The sequence below is a fragment of the Cupressus sempervirens genome, chromosome 11 (genome assembly GCF_028749045.1).
Source record: "Cupressus sempervirens isolate cs-2001-9-10 chromosome 11, ASM2874904v1, whole genome shotgun sequence".
NCBI lineage: Eukaryota > Viridiplantae > Streptophyta > Pinopsida > Cupressales > Cupressaceae > Cupressus > Cupressus sempervirens.
In genome coordinates this window covers 88,588,265-88,605,895 of record NC_143128.1, presented here as the reverse complement: position 1 = coordinate 88,605,895, position 17,631 = coordinate 88,588,265, and the positions used below count along the sequence as shown (strand labels likewise).

The 17,631-nt window shown below is 35.3% G+C and overlaps 1 pseudogene; it reads left to right on the top strand.

Annotated features, from left to right (window-relative positions):
• LOC149528356 (uncharacterized) overlaps positions 1–14,454 on the top strand; it is a 114,329-nt pseudogene extending 99,875 nt beyond the window's left edge.
• The last annotated feature ends 3,177 nt before the right edge of the window (positions 14,455–17,631 follow it).

The following is a 17,631-nucleotide window of genomic DNA, read 5'->3' as shown; positions in this document are numbered from 1 at the left end:
CTTGACTATTATCTATACATTTTTTGTTGTTAAGAGGCCTAGTTTGTCATGGCCATATGCTTTGACGATGACCAATTTGACATTATTTCATTGGTCAAAGACTGGATGGTTTTGTGAAAATATTTGTTTGTTCTTGGCTAATTAGTTTAAATTAATTCAGGCGAACATAGGCTAGAAGCTGGAGCAATGGTTTTAGTAGACCGTGATGTTTGCATTGATGAATTTCACAAGATGAGCGATCAAGACCATTTGTCTATACATGAGGTTATGGAGCAATAGACAGTAACAACCGTTGTCACCTCTGACCACTCTCAATGCTGCCTTCATCTTGAATTGGACTTCAACTTACTTTATCTTAAAATATGATGCTTCCCTCAAGGTTCAAATTCCACAAGAGAGCTAGAAATGCTCCTCATAGAGGTTGATTTTAGCTTAGAGCTAGAAATGAGCAAACAACTTTACATAAACCTTCCACATTCTTCCTATAAAATCTTCACCTCTTTGTTGAAACATGAAAATTTCATGTTTCTCTTTTTAAAACTTTGAACTATAAACTCAAAATTTGTTGTTTTAACTTCAAATCTCTATACTTTAAATTTTCCTCTTATTCTTTAGGTGGATTCTAGTGATGGAGCTGGAAATGGTTGAGGAGAAAGACCAAAATTTTAGACACAAGCTCGAAATGCAATACTAAGGTCAAAAATTGGACAAGAAGCTGGAAGTGGGCTCTCAAGGAGGTTGGAATTTAGAAGGGGAGTTGGAAATGCTTCTTAGCTTGACCAAATTTTAGGAAATGAGCTAGAAATGTAGAAGGTTTTTGCCTAAGACATTCATTTGTCTGGAACTTAACTTGATTTTTCAATTGAATGTGCAAGAATCCTTAAGCATTTCCTTGTTCTATATAAGATTCTTAAACACTTTTTTCTTTAACATTTGCATCTTTCTATCCCACTTGACTTACAAAATGAAAGAATTTGCACCACTACTCGTGCTTTTAGTTTGACTTGGTTCACGATTTCTACATTTCCATGACCCACCTTGATGACTCTCTTGTCAATGTCTCCACAATACTTTGTGGGCAACTTGTTAACAACTTCCTTGGTGATTTGCTTGATACTTTCTACCATTTTCTTCCAATCCTTGATGAATCTTAGAATGTGGGTTAATGACTCACTCACTTCCTAAGGAGAGGACCTAGAGGCCAAAGCAAGGCCAAAGCAACTACCAAAACTAAGCCTAAAATGACTAGACCAGTAAGCAAGCGATGGGGTCCCCATTTGCAATGGGGAAATATATGGAAAGGTCACAAAACTACTATTATACACACACCCATTTAGAGTGGCCTTTTTTTGTTTCTACTATTTTCTAGGCTCTTCCCTTACCTTTCTATTTATCATTGTACTGGCTTAGCAATTAATTTTCTTAGGTTCACCCCATGCTTCAATTAAGCCCACTTTTTTTTCGTTCTCTTTTCCCCACGACTATAGCTATTTTTCTTCATTCCCTTGCTATTGTAGCTGCTATACATTCTGCTACTTTTCATTTATTTCTAGTTATTTCTACTAGACATTGGTATAATTTCTTTCTTTAGTTGGCATCATCAATATTTGAGTTTTCTCATTTAACATGATGCAAATCAATGGTTCTAACTTCTTTTTTATTAAAGCAATTTCCTGAACCAACTATCATCTATATTGTTCTCATGCATCTCAAGTAAGAGGGATTTATCACATGCTTAGTGTGAGGATCCCGATGTAGTAAGAATAAGATAAAGCACTCTATTTGGTAGTTGATGTCAAACATGATGTTGGGGTGTAAGGAAGTAATAAGCTATGAACACTGGGGGAGATACATTGGATAATGTAGATTACATCAAGTGTTAATTCTTTACATTTGTATGCAATTTTCATTTTTTCTTTAATGACACGTATGGTTGTAGCTTTCACTATATAAGTCTAGAGCTTAATTGTTTTTAATAGTACATAAGAGACAACACTTATAATAGTTGCTTGGGAAATAAACTTGTCTTTTAAATGAGTTTTACTATTTCTTATTTCACACTGATGCACACCCAAATCATTTGCAGTTTTGTAGTAATGAGCAATTTTATGTAGTTTGGTGATGATTAAGCCTATCAATTGAATAATTATTTTTCTTTTTTAATGTGTAGCTAACATTCTTGCAAAGCATCAGCCTCTAGTGACAGATGTACAAGGTACACATGGTGCCTCTTAGAGGTCTAAACAGGCCTCAACAGTAATATAAAATGTGCATATTAGAACCAGTGATGTAAATACTATCTTTTCTTATGTAGGCTCAATATAGGCTACAACTTGATCCTACTATTGAAGAGGTAAAGAAGCTTTGTTTGTTAATTATTTGTTTGAGTATTAATCCAAATAGATACATATGCCCCTTTATAAGTTAATTATTTGTTTGAGTATATATAATATATTTCTTGATAGTGTCTTTGGTTGATATGCAACATCAAGACTTGGGTTCTGGTACTTCTTTTGCAGTTGCAATGAAGGATTGTATATTACTTGTGGCTTATGGAGCAAATGAGATTCTTCCTTAGAGTGCTAAATTTCCAACTGATATCTTCACTTCATGTCTCACAACACCTATTAAAATTTCATTGTGATGGTATTATCCTATTCTCATACCTCTAATCATCTCATTCTTTTTACTCATGATTGGGAAACTGCAATTTGTGATGCGCTAATAGCTAGCTCCTTTGCTGGGTACAACAACTGGACATATTAGGGAGTGAATTAATAGCATGGTTTTTGGTACAGAATCAATTTAATATAGAGTTTGGGTAATGACTATTTATCTATCTTGTATCTTAAATTATTCTCATTTCCCTTAAATATGTGTCACAATGGATATAGTGTTTACATGTATCATAATATTGAAATGATTCTCTGAGGTAGGGAAAAGTTGTTTACTATGCACAAATAGCTCACTTATAATGGAATGTAACTTAAAAACATTGGGATACTGAAATTAGTGATCTGATCCTTTTATTCCTATCACATTGGGAAATTTTTGGTTTTTGCAATGTATGTTACTAGTTTTGGATTTCTATTTGCTAAACATGATTACATATTTATCTAAAAGAACATAAAGAATTACCAAAATGCCCATATTTGAAGAGGTACATTTATATTATGTCACTTCCCAATTGTTAAATTTACTATTATGCTCAATATTCCATTCTTGTTATACAACACTTTGAATAGTTTTTGTTAGCATTTGAATGATCTTTTGAGAATAATTATTGCAAGCATATGAATAATTGTTTTAATTGATTTTAGGTCCTTCCTAATTGTTGTAAGGTTTTGTGCAATTCAAATTTCTTCTTGTGTTGCATGATTTGTGATGGAGCATATTTAATGTCATTAAATTACATCAAGTTGAAATCTCATTTTACAATTAAGAGTCAACTTTGTGAGCGTACTCGAATAGTCAACTTGGTGACATGACTTGGTGAGCTGACTAAAAGAGTCAACTCATTGAGGTGACTAGGTGGGAGTGACTTGGTGAGTTGAATTGGAAAGTTTACCTAGGGGATGGGCTTGGTGAGAAAACTTAAAGAGTCGACTTGGTGAGCACACTTGAATTGTCAGCTTGGCGAGTGGACTTGGGGACTTGGTGGGACATGTGGGCGAGCCAACTTGGTGAGGCAACTTGGCGAGCTGACAAGTCAAAGCTGCAAAATTAGATTTCATTATTAGAAAGTTTGTCATTTTTATGCATGCATTAGTTTTTAGTTAATAAATTCTTTCTTAAATTTATTCTTTTTAAACCCCCATTCTAACTATTTAAAGAAGACAATTGTGTGTATTTTGACCAACCATCCATCATATGGAACTCATAAAAAGTCTTATAACTTGCAACTAACATGTCTTTACTTCTACCACTACCATTATTAATCAGTACAAGCCAAATTATCATTCTCTAATGCTGCCTACTGGTTAGACCATTGCAATATAGTGCAACAATGATATAAAGAAAATTTTGAGGAAAATATTTCAGTTCAATACCAAAATTGTCCACTCATATCCATATGTTCCTAACCGTCCTAGAATGGTTGCCTTGAAGTTCCCAATTCGTGGCTTTCGTTATCTGATAGAAGCTTGCTCGTTATAACTAGAAGTAGATTCAAATCCAAAGATGAGTCTATTTTTTTCTAATTCTGGCATGTACCTTTAGGAGAATAGCAATTGAGTGGTCAACAAAAATTCTCTCCCCTTTTTCAGGAAGAGTTTCTCCATTAAACATGAATGTGGCATTCATCTGGCTAGTTCATATTGCTCTAGGCCATGGCCAAGAAGATTTTTTGACTGGCATGAAATATAGCTTCTAGTACTATATCCTAGATCAAAATCTGGCCAAACTTTTGATGGATGCCTATAGCTTATCCCAAAGCTCTCATTCAACAGTTATGAGATGATCAATCAAGAGGAAATAGTTGAGAGCTTAGAGTGACACAATTTTTAGATGATCATATGAAATGAAATGGGCATGTGAGTAGAAAGAAACTAGAAAGACATTGTGTACAAATGAAGACATGAAATGGACGATTTTGGAGCACTCAACATAGACACTCAAAATTCAATACATATCATCATTTGAGATCAAATGGGTGTATGGGATTATATGCATAGTGAATAATAAAAGAGGGAATTGAACCCTCCCTAAGGCTCACAATTGTTGAGGTCCACTTCAACAATTGCCCTTCCTGTGAAATTGCCCTCTAAAACCTTTCTAATGAGATAATGTTTATGAGCTCTTCATCAGTGGGATGGAACGTGAGTCCAGGAGGCAATTGTGCATCACTCGTATCATGAACCATGATACGAGTGATGCACAATTGCCTCCTGGACTCACGTTCCATCCCAGTGATGAAGAGCTCATAACACATTATCTCATTAGAAAGGTTTTAGAGGGCAATTTCACAGGAAGGGCCATTGCTGAAGTGGACCTCAATAATTGTGAGCCTCAAAATTTTTTTGACCAAACATTAGTCAAAATTTTGACCAATGCCTGACAGTTTTCTACCAAGCATTGGTCAAAAATTTGACCAATGCTTGGTAGAAATGCCTAGTAGTTTTCTACCAAGCATTGGTCAAATTTTTGACCAATGCCAAACAATTTTCTACCAACCATTGGTCAAAATTTTGACTAATGCTTGGTAGAAAACTTTAGGGCATTGGTCAAAATTTTGACCAATGCCCTACAATTTTCTACCAGGCATTGGTCAAAATTTTGACCAATGCCCTGCAGTTTTCTACCAAGCATTGATCGAAATGTCAACCAATGCTTGGCAGAAAATGTGCTGGCAATGTCAAAAGTTTTCAACCAACGTATTGGTCAAAATTTTGACCAATCAATAGGTTGGTCAAATTTTTGACCAATGTGTTGGTTGAATTTGGTCGAAGTTTGGTCAAAAACTAGGTCAAAATTTTGACCAATAAAGGTCAAAAAATGAGCCCAAATGTACTAGTGACTCCTAACTATATCACTCTAAACTAAGCTTTTGTTTGAAGAGATCTTTCCCTATAAGTAAAAGTAGTAGGAATCAATATCCAACATATCCTAATGAACATAACCATTACTTGTGACCTTGAGTAGATGTAGGAGGAATGTCTAACTAATCGACAATCTAGTTGTAATATACATATGTCTATTTGAGGCTCTTTAAGATTTAAAAAAAATAAAATTAAATAATAATTATAAATAAATAAACTTAAAATAAAAATTAAAATAAAATAAAACTAAAATAAAATAGTTGTGTTTTTCCCTAAATTTTGGGCATGACATTTTTCCTTGGGCTCTGAGTCTTGTCTTTGGCACCAATCAATGAATTGTATTCATATGAGTTTTGGGCTCTTTGCAAATACTATATTCTCAATTTGAGAATCTCTAGGACAAGATTCATTTGCATTCATAGATACTCTCTCTTGATCCAGTGTTTCTTCTTCTGCATTCCTTTTTGTATTAGGCAATGGCTGGAATTTTTCTTTTCTGGTTCTTTTCTTTGGGAACTCTTTTGAACTAGTTATTATTAATATAAATATAATGTTTTGCCAAAAAAATTTAAAAATTAATTATTAAATTATTATATAGCGAACACACTAAATTTATCTACACTTATATATTATATAATCAAATTTTTTTTTTTGAAAATAATCTAATCAAAATCATTTGATGAAACCTTGTATTATTTGATGTGAGGTTTTGTTGTATTTCTTTTGAAATGGGTTTTGGAAATTTTAATGTCATGTTTTATTTTGTGATCAATTTTATGTGAACTATTTAGTTGGCAAAACTAGGATGTGCACCAGAGGCGTGTCTTTTAAGATTTCTTTTATGATGTTTATTTGACTAGATGTTAGGATGTACTTTATGATTCAAAATTGAGGCTTATGTTTATGAGATTTTTATTTGGTGAGCATATATGATGACTTGGGTTTTGAGAACCAACTTTATATTTTGGGGTTTCCTATCAAGGAATTAAATTTGATCATTATGAGTGTTGTGCTATGTGACACAACTATGGTTTATGTGAGTTTTAGGTAGGTAGTCTAGGTGCATGTCTATGGGAGTGGCTTGCAATGGGGGCTGGGCCCCAAAGTGACTGCCAGGGTAACACATTGTAAGTTGTGCAAGAATAATAACATAGTAATTAAAATAATTTCCTTCCCCATGCCTTGAGATAAATTAAAATGTGTGAGGGTGGGGCTTTCCTTTTTTAGTATCCCATTTAATAATCAACCTTGATAGATACAAGTACAAAAAATTATGTCAGCGGAGTAAAAAAATGAAATTATTCACCTTACTTGATGAAACCCTTGTTAGGAAGAGCTTCACAATGCTAAATGTTCTTGATGCTAAATATTCAACAAGAAATATAGGAAATATCCATAAATGTAATGGATCTAATCAATACAAAATCATGGTTCTATGGATTTATATCTCCACAAATTAAGGAGAAGAATAATGTCACAATGCAAATCTCTTCCCATGATGGCCTAAAAAGTACTAGATCTTGAAGAAGAGATGCTCACAATCAATCATTGAATCTTGAGAAATGCTTGAGAATGTTATAAGAAATTGATATGCTACTTGAGTGGTCTCCTTGCATATGACATTTGGTTGTATTCTTATGGATTTATTATGCAAATGAAGTGCCAAAGTTCCTTTATATACTAGTTTTGAGATTTTAAAAAAAAAAGCAATCCAATGGGTCCACAAAATAAAAATAAATTAAACACCCAAGGGAAATTTGGGGCTGAGACAATAAAAGGTTAGGATATAGGTTGACCTAGTAAACCCATATCAGGATTATTCAAAGGAGAGATAATCTCATGGTTTCAAGGATGGTACAAAAAGAATTGGGAAAGAAACAAGATAGTGAGAAAAAAAGTCATTTGAGCACAGATGCATCCATGGACCATAAAATTGTTGGCTTTAAAGGAAATCATAGTATTGTCAGTTAGTACAACATACTTAATCATTAACTAAGCAATATTGTGTTAGCATGAATGTTTATGATATTCTGATGGGGGAGTACTCTAGCATTGTTGAGAAACAGTTAGCATGAATGTGTGTTGCATTCATGACTATGCATGTCATTGATGTCAATATACTATGAAGAATGGTACAATAACAAACAATGAATGAGGTAGTACAGATAAAGCATTGATGATGAGGTCAAGTGTAGTTGAGGATATGCTCTATACTGTGTCTTCATGATATGGACAAGTTAACATGCAATAATTTGAAGACATGTGAGAATTATTTATGATTTACAAAAGATAGTATGTAGACAAAGTACCTAACAAGTAGTTTCTAGTGCTCAAATTTATCTCCTAACAGGGATAGAATCATGATGAGTGAAGTTAGATAATGACAAAAGACAACCCGATGATGATTTTAGTGAATGCATGAGGTCCAAGGTCACACATGTGAAACATTGTGAAGACTATGAGCTAATGATGTTGTATAATTAAATGAAAAAGGGATTATTGTAATGAGGTCCTATAATAATTCATTGTGAAAGCCTCAAGGAAAACTCAGTGATTCTTTTGAGGAATTTTTATAAAGGAAGGCCAATTTTCTTGTTTGAGATGTGTGTATCAAGTTTGTGATGCAAAGAAGATTGGTTAATGTGAGTAAGAAATCTAAGGGATTATATGCAAGGTTAGAGATTTGGTATTGAAATATGAGAGTATTTGGTGCAAACAAGGCACAATAAGAGGACATAGAAGGAGTTTGATTTACTATACACTATTATTATTTTGCAAGGAATAATATATAGGATAATTGTAAAATAATTTTGGTGTTAGTTTTTGGTGACTAATCAAGGAAGTACTGTACATACTCCATAATTCCTTTGAGGGGTCTAGGGTCAGGCCAAGAATTTTTTATTTGGGGTTATTTTATCAACATTTTATGGCTGACATGTTGTAACTAATTTTAACCCTAAAGTTGCAAAATACTTGTATAAAAGGTCTTAGGGTTAGGGATATATTCATAAGGTGTGATGCAAAAATTGCTTCTTGCAATGGTATTGAGCTCTAAGGGATTACAGATTGTAATCAAGTTGTAATCACAGGATCATAATAATATTAGACTTGTTATTTGGTGGATGTAGTGCAAGGTTTGGATGAACCGCATTAAATATATGTGTCTTGTGCTCTCTTTTGTGAAATCTATTATTTTTTTTTATTGGTTATATTTGCATGTAATTGTTATTTCTATCCATGGTTTTATCTTAACATTTGGTGGTCTTGCCCCAAAAGCTTTTTGTATAATGGGTCCATCCTTCTTCTACAAATCCTAATAGGGTTTGCACAACTCCTAATAGGGTTGGAATCTCCTCACATGGATTCAAAGTCTCCTAATAAGAACTTATATGTACTAAATGCATTTCATTGGCTCCTAACATAGTCCATCCTCTTACAAGGAACTTATATATTAGTACATCATTTTGTGGGTACCATCCCCACTAGGGTTTTCCCTACAATGAAGGATTTCCCTAGTTAACATATTTGGTGTTATTGTATATGTGTATCTTCTTATGGTTGCTGATTATATTGATCACATATTTAAGGTTTAATAAGGTTGATAAAGTGGAAGACTTGGATAAGGATTAGACGATGCCTAGAGAGAAGATGGTATTATTTGGGGAGGTTAAAACTATTCATGAAGATTAAGGAACCCTGGAGGGTAACAAGGTCATTGAGGAACCAGAGGAGATGAAGGGCAAGGAGCAAAATGGGAGCCTGGACTTCCTCCATAAGGAAAAGATGAAAGCTAATATCTCTCTTTTGGTAGACACTTGGTTGTATAATGAAACATCTTTTTTTAAAAAGATCGTTAAAGACTTGTAGGTTACTCTTGAAGTTGAAAAATGAAAAAGAATCATGCTAGAAGAAAAGGTGGGGAATATCCTTGAGAAGTTACTCGACTATGAGGAAAAATTGTGGCAACTGGTCAAATATAGTGGGAGAAATATGTATATGGTTACCTTTAGCTTATGTTTTGTTACCAGTCTTGGAATAAGGAGCACAAGGGAGATTGTTTCCTCAACGTCTATTTTGTTGATAGGGGGTCCTAGTAGGCAGATGAGGTTGAGTAGCAAGAAGGCCATTGATGCTACTTGTGGTTCAATTGTGAAATACTCTATGGAGTTGGGAAGAATATAGCAAGGGCTACAAAGGAATTTTTGTAGGGTGATTTTTGTCTATTTGTTTTTTGGCATATTTAGGTTTGTGTCTCTAGTCTTGGTATTTGGAATTGGTTGTTTCTATGCCTTCCTTTTTTGGGTTTTGATTAGATCTTTTTAAAATCCACAGTTAGTTTCTAGGTCCTTGTAAAATCTGTCTTTTTTATGGTTGTATTTGACTTTAGGTTTTGAGACCTTGTAAAATATGGGGAGCGTGGTTAGTTTATTGGACTTTTTAGTAGACTTTGGTTAACTATTGTATGGGGTTTTGGGTCCCCTCAATACCTATTTTTACCTTAATCTAAAAATAAGTTTGATAAAAGTTTTATTGACAAGATAATTGATTCACCCCCACCCCCCTAGTTATCTTGGTGTACTTTAGTTTCTAATAATTCGTATAAGAGCCTCAGGTCATTGAAGGAAAAACTTAATAGCCTAACAAGATCAATGGCAGGTCATTTTAAAAAATAAAGTCCAAATTTTAATGGAGTTATCTATGTTGACATTGCAGTCATGTTTGTATTAGTGACATACACTTATTCGGATTGTAAGCATCTACCGAGCACATTGTACAACTAATAGTGTTAACCGAGCATTTTAGTTGCTACCTATATATGTGAAAATGTGGCCTATGCTAACACACACAATTCAACATGGTCCTTATTTGCAGATTCATCCCGGAATGAACATTGGATTATTCATCTGAGAATTAGCCTACAAGGCGACCTATTGCCTTCTATCTAGAGGGATTTGCTTATTAGATATCCTCAGATTTGAGGTGTTTAAGCAACTAGATCCTCTACGAATGAAGGATTTGAGAATGAGATGCAAATAATCTATATGATTGTGCAATTTAATCTAGAATAAGAAATAAATTTTAATCTAGAAACATGTAAAAGAGATTATGCTAGATGAATATGCATATTAAATCTATATGAGAATTAAACTAACAATGAAAATCTATATGAGAATTCGATGAGATTAAATGAGAATGCAATTTGATAGCAATTCGATGCAAATTCTCTTCAACCTCTTTTTCAAAATGAAGAGATGAGGGTCTCTTAAATAGACTTTCCTAGAATCCATCAACGGTTGAGATTGATTTCAATCAATGGTCAGGATTGAAGATGAAGTTTAGTCATAAAGGAAGATTCCCAAATTAGAGGGAGTTAACTGATTTAATTTGAGTAGAATAAGGAGTTAACTGATTTAATTCCTTTTTTATCAACAGTGAATTGGGAATTTCCTCTTTTGAATTGAAGAGAGATTTTCGTGAGATATTTAATTTAATAAAATGAGATATGCTCTCATAATTACCTTTTCTATTTAATTAAATAATTCTATTTAATTAATTAGAGACACTTTTCTTATTTAATTAAATAACTTCATTTAATTAATTAGGAATGGCTTCCCATTTAATTAAATAACTTTGTTTATTTAATTAGAAGTAAGTTCTCCATTTAATTAAATAATTTTGTTTAATTAATTAAAATAGACACATTTATTAAATTAAATAAATTTAATTCCATAGTACATTAGCCTTATTATATAATTTAATTTAATTAAAGTATAAATACTTTAAATTAAATTAAATCTTAATCAGTAGGTTTAATGTGACTAATATGAGTGCGTACTATAGGAATTAAATAGAAAAATATGATGAATGCAGATTAAGGTTTTCTGCATCTGATAATTAAGTCAAGTAGCAAGTAGTAGAATGAGAATTGCCTATTAGAATAGGACTTCAGGATTGATCAGAAATAGGCCATAATTGGTATCATGGCAATGAGCCAATTTTGGGGTATTACATTTTGCCCCTCTTTGAATGAATGTGTGAGCAACATGTTCAATTCAAAGATAATTAGAAAGCATAATGTGAAGATGAGATTGGTTCCGAAGGTGATGACACAGAGACCAATTGATAAGCTTTTAAGGACTATCTCTAGAATAGAGCTTAATCCCAAGGGATCCAAGCAGAACAGCTAGATACCTAAGATTGATAGCATTTAAAAGACTATCTCTAGAATGAAGCATAATCTTTAAGGATCCAGATAGAATGTCTAGATACCTAAAATTAATAAGCATTTAAAAGGTTTCTTTAGAACAAAGTTTAACCTTTAAGGATCCAGATATAACACCTAGATACCCGAGAGTGATAGCATTTAGAAGACTATCTCTAGAATGGAGCATAACCTTCAAGGATCTAGATAGAAAACCTAGATACCTAAGATTGAAAGCATTTAGAAGATTATCTCTAGAATAGAGCATAACCTTCAAGGATCCAGATAGAACACCTAGATACCCGAGATTGAAAAAAAAAGATAACAAGGTCCAATCATGAGTCATAGAATCATCCCTAGAACAAGGCTTGATCCTTAGGAGTCAGGGTTTAGATTGTCCCAACTACTTGTCCATTGTACTCTAAGAAGAGTTTTTATAAGGTTGATCAATTAATGAACAGATAGATGGAAAAGATGCTAGATAGAAGGAAAGAAGATGCCTTGAGTAATAAGTATTCAATGATGTAATCATCCTGCCCCCTTGGGAGCGAAATCAATAGATGACACACCAAAAATAGATGTGAAGCAATATAGCAATAGATACAGAAGAAATTTGAGATGTAGAAGAATGTAGAAGAGATCAGAATGATCAAAAGAAGATTCAGAGTTGATTTGAAATGATTGCAAAGTCACAAAGACCAAGTTTGACCAAAATTTGATCAGATTTAGCCACGATTGACTTGAGTTGACTATTTCCAAAATGGTTTTTGAAAATATGGAGAATGTAAAGTTGAAAGGATTTCAAGAATTAGAAAGTATCAAAAAGATTTGGGCTGCACAAGCATTCGATCGTGTCAGTCCCCAAAATTTTAAAATGCATTTTTTAAGCTCTTAGGTTGTTAGATTTTGAATTTGATCCCAAAAATGGATTCAAAATGGTCAAATTAGCCAAGGGTGTGATTTTTGTGCAAATCTGAGCACTTTGAAAAATTTGGTCAACAACTATATAAGGGCCAAAGGGGTCATTTTCAATTCATTTGTGCTTTTTGTCTTCTATTGATTTGAGCTTTGAGAGAGACATGGCAGTTAGCGTGAGACATCATCGATTTGAGCGCTCTAGATGTCACAGCCGCCCAATAGACTACAGACCACTAGTGAGTCATTGATTCCCTTCCTTTGTACTTTCACTTTCACAAATTTTGATGTCATTTATTGCACATTTTAGCATGTTTTAGGATTGTCCATTCGATCTTCGTGCGAGACCTGTCTCTTCTTGCACGAAGATCTTTTGTCTTCACATGAAGAAATAGGTTGCATTGTTTCTTTGCGCGCGATGGGAGGATCTTTGTGCGGGAAGCATTAGGTTTCATGCGAAGATTGAGATTCTTCGTATGAGGCAATTCATTTCTCGCATGACTATGTAATTCTTCGCACGTCGATGTAATTCTTCATGCAAGATTGGATTTCTTCACGCAAGACTTTGACAACTTCGTGCAATATTTTACTAACTTCAAGCAAATTTTCACGTACTTCACACAAAAGTCCATGACAGTCATGCTTAAAAGTTTCAATTTTGCACTCAAAAATTGCATTTAAATTTGTTTCGATGCATCGTTTCGACTTGATACTAATTGTTTCTTTTGTTGTTTCTTTTTGTGCGTGCAGGAGGTCTTTGGTGATGTCACATTTAGATCACACTATCTGCCATATGAAGAGTTGTTGCAGAGTCTTGATGATGCAGATCAAGAACACATTGCTCAATTGGGTTTGTCTTCTTTGTGCTGGATTCTAGCCATGATGGTGAATGACGACCTTCTCACTACATTGGTTGAGCGTTTCCATTCAGAGAAGAACACATTCCACTTTTTGATGGGTGAGATGACCATCACACCAGAGGACATATGGAGGATCTTGTAGATTCTCTTTCATGGTGCTTGGGTCATTTATGATACAGTGCCTCGAAGAGGGTCAGAGGCACTGTCCGTTGTATTTGGGTGAGAGCTACCGAGGGGTAGGGCTATCAGCTAGGATGAGCTGATGCACACCAATGGATCAACACACAGGCTGGCATCTGTGCTGGGTATCTTCTTGAGTTGCTTCTTATGTCCTGATAGAGGACAACATGGTTTGGAGTGCAGGTGGGGAGTCATGCTCCATAGGATGCTAGAGGCACCTGAGATCTTTGGGTGGGGTCAGTGCATGTTGGTGCACCTTTTCCATGAGATGCACAAGGTCATCTTCCATGAGAAGAAGACCATGGCAATGGGAGTATATATTTTATAGATATGGGCATGGGAGCACCTTCTTGTATGTAGGCCCATTTTTGAAGATGCCAGAGAGCCCATGGAGCCCTATATATGTAGATATCAAGGGCACATTACCCAGGCCCACCTGGGTAAGACAAAGCAGTGGAGGATACATCTTGATGACTTGGTGTCTGTTGTATGGTGACCCTAGAGAGAGACAAAGGATTGAGATGATGCCCCTAGAGAGCTACCATTGATGTTTAGTTCTCGACCTCTTGTGGGCACAATGACATCAGTTATTGAGAAATTTGTGATCTCACGAGTGTGGTGACAGTATGGTCGACCACAGGACATTTCCACTGAGTTATGCACCTATGGCAAGGTGCAGAAGGATGTTGATTGGGGATGGCCAGCATGGATGGACCCAAGATGGTCCATGATAGATATTCACAGCCTAGCTGCAGTTTAGTGGGACTACCTGCCAGAGGTAGTTGATGCTGGGATGACGCCTACATATCAGGCATTTTTGATCAGCCATCTATTCCCACATTTTACAGATCTAGTAGGGGTGGGAGAGCAAGCAGAGAGACAGGTGCCCCAATAGTAGCAGGCATAGTCATCACCACTAGTTCAGCCATAGCAGCAGTCATAGTTCTAGCATCGAGTTCAACTGATGCAGATTCCCCCACGTCAGATAAGATCAGACCTTGGTGCCAGGGGTAGTGGGATAGGACACAGTTGGTAGCAGAGATAGAGGATAGAGGAGCAAGTTCCTCAGTAGGAGGCTCCATAGCAACAGGTGCCACCATAGTAGGAGGCACCACCATAGCAGTAGGGACCAAAGATGCTAGATGAATATATGCCAGATCAGCCGACAGTTGGGGTGCAGGATGTAGTATGATGATACCAAGAGTGGATCCATCAAGCCTCCTGACAGTTGGGGGACCTGCAGATTGTAGTGGCAGTCCGAGATACATAGCTGGTGGAGCAACAGTGGGATATAGATCTTTGGAGAGAGCGCGCAGAGACTGCAAAGCAGAGATTAGAGCTAGCATAGGATGAGATCCGGTTTTAGTCAGCTTGGGCAGCGTATTACTATGCTACATATACTAGCATGGTGCCAGATGAGACACTCCAGGTGCAATGCTTTTCTTAGTATGCATGAGAGTCTAGGGGTGCACAACCTCCTGTTAGGATAGATATGCCACCACCACCTCTTCCACCTACTACTCTTGCTCCTCCTGGAGGTGAGGGTATCAGATAGAGTATATGACTATGATTTTGATCCCTGGCTATGTATCGATTGGTATGCGAGCACCACGTGTATCATTTTTTTGATCGATTGCGCTCGAGTAGCGCCCATTTTTGTACTGACCCATTCTTTATATATATATATATATATATATATATATATATATATATATATATATATATATATATATATATATATATATATATATATATATATATATATATATATATATATATATATATATATATATATATATATATATATATATATATATATATATATATATATATGAGATCTTGATTCGAGTATCCTGTGTACATTTCATTGTCTATTTTTCTTTACTTCAATGTACTTGAGATGTATGTTAGACTTGGATAGAATGCATATGTATGGACTGACATCTCACGTAGTGTTGCATGTTTTTGCTTAACAATGACAATTATTCCATTGAGGACCGTGAATCGATGAACCAAACACTTGTACAGCTGTGAAGAAACCTGATATGTTTGAAGATGCCCCTGATCCTTCATCACACAGGGGAGAAATGGAATTACAACCAAATTGCATGTTTATGCATGTGAAGTATGTAATGCAAGATTATGCTAAATGCAACCCCAGGTCTGATTGCCAAGCCTCGACAATTTATCATCACTAGACATAGAACAAATCTCGTATGTTATAGAATTCCCACTGACATTTCAATCATGGGAATATGAATAGAACATACATTATAGGTTTTTTGGGATTAAATGTAAGCATTTGAGGCACAAGAAGTCAAAATGACAAGAACATTTGTCCCTTTTAATGTAGCAAGTTAACATAAGCATCGGAGCATAAACGTTAGGATGACCTGAATGTTGCTTGCATGACAGGCACACCAAACATGTAGGAGATCCCTCTTATGCTAAGTATTCAGTATTCATTCTGTCCGCAATGACCCTTGCATTTGTAACCTGAGACAGAAGTGCGCTAGATATACTCGTAGTGACTCGTACATTCACTTAGTAGGATGAGTATCGATTTTTACTGTAGCATGAAGAGTTCACTCCAACAAACAAGGAGAAGAACCAACATTATTGGTGTATTCATACAAAAGGAGTTGAGGTACACATGGCCATCCAATACGAGATGGAGGCTCTTATAGTGGACACCCCTTTTATAGGAATAGATCAACTTATTGGAACTAAACCACAAATAGAAAGCAAAGAAAAGATCATGCTCCCAGTCATTACTTCTCTAGTCGAAGATGACATCATTGAGTTGCTCAAGGAGATATGATAAAATAAAACAAAGAAAACAAAGCAAATGCTCAGCATATCCAAACAAGTATATCAATTTTGAGTTCAATGTTTTGGGATTGATGTCAAGTGTCAGTGTCCAGAACACATTTGAGAGAAATCTCTTCAATAGGGTGACGACAGTAGGCAGACGTAGTCAGAATGATTAGTGACTAAGGTCAAAGAGAAATCCTAAGAAGGACTAAGCGACAATAGACAGACACAACTAGGACAACTGGTGATCGACGCAAGAGAGATCTTCCATAAAAGAATATGGAAATGTGACCCAAGCAATAGTAGGCAAACACAACCAAAATAACTGGTGACTATTGCGAAAGAGATTCTATGAGAAGAATATCGAAAATAATGACACTAGTGATAGTAGGAAAACACAGCTGAAATAACTGGTGACTGTTGTGAAGGAGATTCTATGAGGAGAATCTTGAAGAGAGTGACACTAGCGACAGTAGGCAAGCATAGTGAGAATCACTGGTGACTGTTGTGAAGGAGATTCTATGAGGAGAATCTCAAAAATAGTGACACTAAAGGGGGAATACCCCCGAGCTATGACAAGGCTCAATCCATGGATACATGAGCAAAAAGTAGGAAAAGTAGGAAAGCGAAAGCATGAAAGTGACTGTACATAATAGATAGAAGATGCGATGCAAGATGGAGCATTGGGAACAAGAGGTGCCTATTCACCAAGTTTTCACCTTCTTGGCAAGATTTTTCTTTTTTTGCTACCATGATGCCTATTTCCAGGTTTTCACCAATGGCACTTTTCTATTTTTAAATTTTTTTTGTATTTTTCTCTTTTTGATTTTTTTTTGGTGTTACCAAGGCACCTATTGCTAGGTTTTCACCAGGGTAACAATTTTTTAAGGACTTTTTCTAATTTTTTAATATATTTTTTCAGAGATTACTAGCTCTCAAGAAGGATCACCTTGATTTTGTTTTAGTGTCTAGCAAGGTGTAGGACAATATGTAGTAGCAAGCTGGTGGATAAGTGGAGATGGATAGGCAAGGAGTATGAAGCAATGAATGTTACCCTCAAGGAAAGCCTTCACAAGATTACCCAAGCTAGGGAAAAGGATAACAATATAAGTTCATGGTGTAA